We start from the raw sequence: 9092 nt of genomic DNA, 5'->3' as shown, positions 1-9092 counted from the left end.
ACATACGGTCTCTTTTCTCACTCGCCAACACAGCCAGCCCTTCTCTCTCGCCTTTCGCTTTCGCTTCGGTGGCGGCCCGTGACCCTTCGTCAGCGCGCGCTTCTCGGTGCCGCGGCTTAGGGCCGCGAGAGAAAAAGAACGGAGGCCGGGCGGGCACCCCCACACTGCCCCGCACACCGGCACGCTTTAATAAAAAAGAACGGAGCCGCTCGCAAAACCCAGCCCCCGCCGGCAACGGCAACCACGGCAGCCGGGGCAGGCCAGACACCACGGGCCGCCCCGGCACGGTGCCTCGATCGCGCCCGGCCGATACCGAGAAAGGGCGAGGCGCCGCCGCCCCGCCCACGACACACTCTCGGGGGCTCACTCGCTCGCTCGCTCTCTGTTGGGTTGCGGGGTCCGTCCTGGGGGGGGGGACACGGCCGGCCACCGCGGCCGACCGCCGCCCCGGAAAAATTCTGCCCGCTACACGCGGGTCCCCGGCTTAGGGCCGAGGAAGGGGGACGACTTCAACAACACACGGCAGGGCCGGACACTCCCGTCACCGAGCCCCCCTTCGCAGGCAAGCAAGCGAAGCCGAGAGGCGAGGCCACACGCCCCACTGCATGTCCCCCGCTGCCCTTTCGATACGGACACAACTCTGGCAACACAGGTCGGGAGCGGGAAACGAGGCGCAGCCAACCTCGGCCAAGCGAGCCACGCCCGGGGGGCTCTCGGGGAGGGGGGCCAGGGAAAGCCCGGGCAGGCTCAACACAACCCCGGGCCGGCCCCACAGAAATCCAGCCCCGGCTGCCGGCCACCAGCGTGCACCGGGACCGACAGCCGAAGAAATGCCGCACCCGGCGAGCGGGCGGGGCCCCGGCTTAAGGCCGGGCAGAAAAGGGGCGAGGCGCCGCCGCCTCGCCCGCCACCATCCCCGGGGGAGCGAGCGGGCGCCCGGCTCCCCGTTGTCACGAAACCGGCAGCAGCCGGGCCGGAGCGGGACACACTCGCGGCTTTCTCGCCCTCTCTCTGGGCCTTTTTCTCGCTTCTCCCCCGCCTGGAACAACGCAGCCTCGCCTGGGCCGGGGGAGCGCGGTGGCTCTCGGATCGCATCGCTCTCTCTGGGGGCTTTCTCGCTTCTCCCCCGGACTGAACACGCAGCCTCGGCCTGGGCCGGGGAGCGGCTCTCGGATCGCATCGGTCTCTCTGGGGGCTTTCTCGCTTCTCCCCCGACTGAGCACGCAGCCTCGCCTGGGCCGGGGAGCGGCTCTCGGATCGCATCGGTCTCTCTCTCTGGGCTAACCTGTCCCAGTCGAACTGGGTAAGACGGGAAGCCGGACGAAGCCACGCGACTCGCCCCGACATCGGCGGTGTTCTTCTGGCCCTGGCGACCGCACGCGCGTCCGCCCTTCTCCGCCACGGACACAGGCACGGCAACAGCCTGTGGGGATACGGCCCGTCACCTCGTTCCCATAATACGGACAGATGGGCCCGAAGCGGCGGAGGCCGGAAAGAGAACCGATGTACGTGACCGAGGGGGCGCAGTGGCGCACGCCGCCTTCTACGATGACATAGCCGGAGGCAGCGAGAAACAGCGACCCCTTGGAGTACTTCCAGGCCGGCAGCGGACAACAGGTCTACCAGCCATGAAACGGGCAACAGGTCTACCGACGGCTTGCTGCGGACAACAGGTCTACCCAGCCATGAAACGGGCAACAGGTCTACCAAGCTGCGGACACCAGGTCTACCCAGGGCATGCTGCGGACACCAGGTCTACCCACGGCTTGCTGCGGACAACAGGTCTACCCAGCTGCGGACACCAGGTCTACCCAGGGCATGAAAAGGGCAACAGGTCTACCAAGCTGCGGACACCAGGTCTACCCAGGGCATGCTGCGGACACCAGGTCTACCCACGGCTTGCTGCGGACAACAGGTCTACCCAGCCATGAAACGGGCAACAGGTCTACCAAGCTGCGGACACCAGGTCTACCCAGGGCATGCTGCGGACACCAGGTCTACCCACGGCTTGCTGCGGACACCAGGTCTACCCACGGCTTGCTGCGGACACCAGGTCTACCCAGCCATGAAACGGGCAACAGGTCTACCAAGCTGCGGACACCAGGTCTACCCAGGGCATGCTGCGGACACCAGGTCTACCCACGGCTTGCTGCGGACACCAGGTCTACCCAGCCATGAAACGGGCAACAGGTCTACCAAGCTGCGGACACCAGGTCTACCCAGGGCATGCTGCGGACAACAGGTCTACCCAGCCATGAAACGGGCAACAGGTCTACTCACGGCTTGCTGCGGACACCAGGTCTACCCAGCCATGAAACGGGCAACAGGTCTACCAAGCTGCGGACACCAGGTCTACCCAGGGCATGCTGCGGACACCAGGTCTACCCACTCAATGCTGCGGACAACAGGTCTACCCAGGCATGAATCGGGCAACAGGTCTACCAAGCTCCGGACACCAGGTCTACCCACGGCTTGCTGCGGACACCAGGTCTACCCAGCCATGAAACGGGCAACAGGTCTACCAAGCTGCGGACACCAGGTCTACCCAGGGCATGCTGCGGACACCAGGTCTACCCAGCCATGAAACGGGCAACAGGTCTACTCACGGCTTGCTGCGGACACCAGGTCTACCCAGCCATGAAACGGGCAACAGGTCTACCAAGCTGCGGACACCAGGTCTACCCAGGGCATGCTGCGGACACCAGGTCTACCCAGCCATGAAACGGGCAACAGGTCTACTCACGGCTTGCTGCGGACACCAGGTCTACCCAGCCATGAAACGGGCAACAGGTCTACCAAGCTGCGGACACCAGGTCTACCCAGGGCATGCTGCGGACACCAGGTCTACCCAGGGCATGCTGCGGACAACAGGTCTACCCAGGCATGAATCGGGCAACAGGTCTACCAAGCTCCGGACACCAGGTCTACCCACGGCTTGCTGCGGACACCAGGTCTACCCAGCCATGAAACGGGCAACAGGTCTACCAAGCTGCGGACACCAGGTCTACCCAGGGCATGCTGCGGACACCAGGTCTACCCAGCCATGAAACGGGCAACAGGTCTACTCACGGCTTGCTGCGGACACCAGGTCTACCCAGCCATGAAACGGGCAACAGGTCTACCAAGCTGCGGACACCAGGTCTACCCAGGGCATGCTGCGGACACCAGGTCTACCCACGGCTTGCTGCGGACACCAGGTCTACCCAGCCATGAAACGGGCAACAGGTCTACCCAGCTGCGGACACCAGGTCTACCCAGGGCATGCTGCGGACACCAGGTCTACCCAGCCATGAAACGGGCAACAGGTCTACTCACGGCTTGCAGCGGACAACAGGTCTACCCAGCCATGAAACGGGCAACAGGTCTACCAAGCTGCGGACACCAGGTCTACCCAGGGCATGCTGCGGACACCAGGTCTACCCACGGCTTGCTGCGGACAACAGGTCTACCCAGGCATGAAACGGGCAACAGGTCTACCAAGCTGCGGACACCAGGTCTACCCAGGGCATGCTGCGGACACCAGGTCTACCCACGGCTTGCTGCGGACACCAGGTCTACCAACTCAATGCTGCGGACAACAGGTCTACCCAGCCATGAAACGGGCAACAGGTCTACCAAGCTACGGACACCAGGTCTACCCACGGCTTGCTGCGGACACCAGGTCTACCCAGCCATGAAACGGGCAACAGGTCTACCAAGCTGCGGACACCAGGTCTACCCAGGGCATGCTGCGGACACCAGGTCTACCCACGGCTTGCTGCGGACAACAGGTCTACCCAGCCATGAATCGGGCAACAGGTCTACCAAGCTGCGGACACCAGGTCTACCCACGGCTTGCTGCGGACACCAGGTCTACCCAGCCATGAAACGGGCACCAGGTCTACTCACGGCTTGCTGCGGACACCAGGTCTACCCAGCCATGAAACGGGCAACAGGTCTACCAAGCTGCGGACACCAGGTCTACCCAGCCATGAAACGGGCAACAGGTCTACCAACTCAATGCTGCGGACAACAGGTCTACCCAGCCATGAAACGGGCAACAGGTCTACCAAGCTGCGGACACCAGGTCTACCCACGGCTTGCTGCGGACACCAGGTCTACCAACTCAATGCTGCGGACACCAGGTCTACCCAGCCATGAAACGGGCAACAGGTCTACCAAGCTGCGGACACCAGGTCTACCCACGGCTTGCTGCGGACAACAGGTCTACCCAGGCATGAATCGGGCAACAGGTCTACCAAGCTGCGGACACCAGGTCTACCCACGGCTTGCTGCGGACAACAGGTCTACCCAGCCATGAAACGGGCAACAGGTCTACCAAGCTGCGGACACCAGGTCTACCCAGGGCATGCTGCGGACACCAGGTCTACCCAGCCATGAAACGGGCAACAGGTCTACTCACGGCTTGCTGCGGACACCAGGTCTACCCAGCCATGAAACGGGCAACAGGTCTACCAAGCTGCGGACACCAGGTCTACCCAGGGCATGCTGCGGACACCAGGTCTACCCAGTCATGAAACGGGCAACAGGTCTACTCACGGCTTGCTGCGGACAACAGGTCTACCCAGCCATGAAACGGGCAACAGGTCTACCAAGCTGCGGACAACAGGTCTACCCAGGGCATGCTGCGGACACCAGGTCTACCCACTCAATGCTGCGGACAACAGGTCTACCCAGGCATGAATCGGGCAACAGGTCTACCAAGCTCCGGACACCAGGTCTACCCACGGCTTGCTGCGGACAACAGGTCTACCCAGCCATGAAACGGGCAACAGGTCTACCAAGCTGCGGACACCAGGTCTACCCAGGGCATGCTGCGGACACCAGGTCTACCCAGCCATGAAACGGGCAACAGGTCTACTCACGGCTTGCTGCGGACACCAGGTCTACCCAGCCATGAAACGGGCAACAGGTCTACCAAGCTGCGGACACCAGGTCTACCCAGGGCATGCTGCGGACACCAGGTCTACCCACTCAATGCTGCGGACAACAGGTCTACCCAGGCATGAATCGGGCAACAGGTCTACCAAGCTCCGGACACCAGGTCTACCCACGGCTTGCTGCGGACACCAGGTCTACCCAGCCATGAAACGGGCAACAGGTCTACCAAGCTGCGGACACCAGGTCTACCCAGGGCATGCTGCGGACACCAGGTCTACCCAGCCATGAAACGGGCAACAGGTCTACTCACGGCTTGCTGCGGACACCAGGTCTACCCAGCCATGAAACGGGCAACAGGTCTACCAAGCTGCGGACACCAGGTCTACCCAGGGCATGCTGCGGACACCAGGTCTACCCACTCAATGCTGCGGACAACAGGTCTACCCAGGCATGAATCGGGCAACAGGTCTACCAAGCTCCGAACACCAGGTCTACCCACGGCTTGCTGCGGACACCAGGTCTACCCAGCCATGAAACGGGCAACAGGTCTACCAAGCTGCGGACACCAGGTCTACCCAGGGCATGCTGCGGACACCAGGTCTACCCAGCCATGAAACGGGCAACAGGTCTACTCACGGCTTGCTGCGGACACCAGGTCTACCCAGCCATGAAACGGGCAACAGGTCTACCAAGCTGCGGACACCAGGTCTACCCAGGGCATGCTGCGGACACCAGGTCTACCCAGCCATGAAACGGGCAACAGGTCTACTCACGGCTTGCTGCGGACACCAGGTCTACCCAGCCATGAAACGGGCAACAGGTCTACCAAGCTGCGGACACCAGGTCTACCCAGGGCATGCTGCGGACACCAGGTCTACCCAGGGCATGCTGCGGACAACAGGTCTACCCAGGCATGAATCGGGCAACAGGTCTACCAAGCTCCGGACACCAGGTCTACCCACGGCTTGCTGCGGACACCAGGTCTACCCAGCCATGAAACGGGCAACAGGTCTACCAAGCTGCGGACACCAGGTCTACCCAGGGCATGCTGCGGACACCAGGTCTACCCAGCCATGAAACGGGCAACAGGTCTACTCACGGCTTGCTGCGGACACCAGGTCTACCCAGCCATGAAACGGGCAACAGGTCTACCAAGCTGCGGACACCAGGTCTACCCAGGGCATGCTGCGGACACCAGGTCTACCCAGCCATGAAACGGGCAACAGGTCTACTCACGGCTTGCTGCGGACACCAGGTCTACCCAGCCATGAAACGGGCAACAGGTCTACCAAGCTGCGGACACCAGGTCTACCCAGGGCATGCTGCGGACACCAGGTCTACCCAGGGCATGCTGCGGACAACAGGTCTACCCAGGCATGAATCGGGCAACAGGTCTACCAAGCTGCGGACACCAGGTCTACCCAGGGCATGCTGCGGACACCAGGTCTACCCAGCCATGAAACGGGCAACAGGTCTACCAAGCTGCGGACAACAGGTCTACCCAGGGCATGCTGCGGACACCAGGTCTACCCAGCCATGAAACGGGCAACAGGTCTACCAAGCTGCGGACACCAGGTCTACCCAGGGCATGCTGCGGACACCAGGTCTACCCAGCCATGAAACGGGCAACAGGTCTACTCACGTCTTGCTGCGGACACCAGGTCTACCCAGCCATGAAACGGGCAACAGGTCTACCAAGCTGCGGACACCAGGTCTACTCACGGCTTGCTGCGGACACCAGGTCTACCCAGCCATGAAACGGGCAACAGGTCTACTCACGGCTTGCTGCGGACACCAGGTCTACCCAGCCATGAAACGGGCAACAGGTCTACCAAGCTGCGGACAACAGGTCTACCCAGGGCATGCTGCGGACAACAGGTCTACCCAGCCATGAAACGGGCAACAGGTCTACTCACGGCTTGCTGCGGACACCAGGTCTACCCAGCCATGAAACGGGCAACAGGTCTACCAAGCTGCGGACACCAGGTCTACCCAGGGCATGCTGCGGACACCAGGTCTACCCACGGCTTGCTGCGGACACCAGGTCTACCCAGCCATGAAACGGGCAACAGGTCTACCAAGCTGCGGACACCAGGTCTACCCAGGGCATGCTGCGGACACCAGGTCTACCCACGGCTTGCTGCGGACAACAGGTCTACCCAGCCATGAAACGGGCAACAGGTCTACCAAGCTGCGGACACCAGGTCTACCCAGGGCATGCTGCGGACAACAGGTCTACCCAGCCATGAAACGGGCAACAGGTCTACTCACGGCTTGCTGCGGACAACAGGTCTACCAAGCCATGAAACGGGCAACAGGTCTACCAAGCTGCGGACACCAGGTCTACCCAGGGCATGCTGCGGACACCAGGTCTACCCACTCAATGCTGCGGACAACAGGTCTACCCAGGCATGAATCGGGCAACAGGTCTACCAAGCTCCGGACACCAGGTCTACCCACGGCTTGCTGCGGACACCAGGTCTACCCAGCCATGAAACGGGCAACAGGTCTACCAAGCTGCGGACACCAGGTCTACCCAGGGCATGCTGCGGACACCAGGTCTACCCAGCCATGAAACGGGCAACAGGTCTACCAAGCTGCGGACACCAGGTCTACCCAGGGCATGCTGCGGACACCAGGTCTACCCAGGGCATGCTGCGGACAACAGGTCTACCCAGGCATGAATCGGGCAACAGGTCTACCAAGCTCCGGACACCAGGTCTACCCACGGCTTGCTGCGGACACCAGGTCTACCCAGCCATGAAACGGGCAACAGGTCTACCAAGCTGCGGACACCAGGTCTACCCAGGGCATGCTGCGGACACCAGGTCTACCCAGCCATGAAACGGGCAACAGGTCTACTCACGGCTTGCTGCGGACACCAGGTCTACCCAGCCATGAAACGGGCAACAGGTCTACCAAGCTGCGGACACCAGGTCTACCCAGGGCATGCTGCGGACACCAGGTCTACCCAGCCATGAAACGGGCAACAGGTCTACTCACGGCTTGCTGCGGACACCAGGTCTACCCAGCCATGAAACGGGCAACAGGTCTACCAAGCTGCGGACACCAGGTCTACCCAGGGCATGCTGCGGACACCAGGTCTACCCAGGGCATGCTGCGGACAACAGGTCTACCCAGGCATGAATCGGGCAACAGGTCTACCAAGCTGCGGACACCAGGTCTACCCAGGGCATGCTGCGGACACCAGGTCTACCCAGCCATGAAACGGGCAACAGGTCTACCAAGCTGCGGACACCAGGTCTACCCAGGGCATGCTGCGGACACCAGGTCTACCCAGCCATGAAACGGGCAACAGGTCTACTCACGGCTTGCTGCGGACACCAGGTCTACCCAGCCATGAAACGGGCAACAGGTCTACCAAGCTGCGGACACCAGGTCTACCCAGGGCATGCTGCGGACACCAGGTCTACCCAGCCATGAAACGGGCAACAGGTCTACTCACGTCTTGCTGCGGACACCAGGTCTACCCAGCCATGAAACGGGCAACAGGTCTACCAAGCTGCGGACACCAGGTCTACTCACGGCTTGCTGCGGACACCAGGTCTACCCAGCCATGAAACGGGCAACAGGTCTACTCACGGCTTGCTGCGGACACCAGGTCTACCCAGCCATGAAACGGGCAACAGGTCTACCAAGCTGCGGACAACAGGTCTACCCAGGGCATGCTGCGGACAACAGGTCTACCCAGCCATGAAACGGGCAACAGGTCTACTCACGGCTTGCTGCGGACACCAGGTCTACCCAGCCATGAAACGGGCAACAGGTCTACCAAGCTGCGGACACCAGGTCTACCCAGGGCATGCTGCGGACACCAGGTCTACCCACGGCTTGCTGCGGACACCAGGTCTACCCAGCCATGAAACGGGCAACAGGTCTACCAAGCTGCGGACACCAGGTCTACCCAGGGCATGCTGCGGACACCAGGTCTACCCACGGCTTGCTGCGGACAACAAGTCTACCCAGCCATGAAACGGGCAACAGGTCTACCAAGCTGCGGACACCAGGTCTACCCAGGGCATGCTGCGGACAACAGGTCTACCCAGCCATGAAACGGGCAACAGGTCTACTCACGGCTTGCTGCGGACACCAGGTCTACCCAGCCATGAAACGGGCAACAGGTCTACCAAGCTGCGGACACCAGGTCTACCCAGGGCATGCTGCGGACACCAGGTCTACCCAGCCATGAA

Source organism: Sturnus vulgaris, unplaced genomic scaffold, assembly GCF_052056855.1.
Source record: "Sturnus vulgaris isolate bStuVul1 unplaced genomic scaffold, bStuVul1.hap1 Scaffold_192, whole genome shotgun sequence".
NCBI classification, from domain to species: Eukaryota; Metazoa; Chordata; class Aves; order Passeriformes; family Sturnidae; genus Sturnus; species Sturnus vulgaris.
This window is presented reverse-complemented; position numbering follows the sequence as displayed.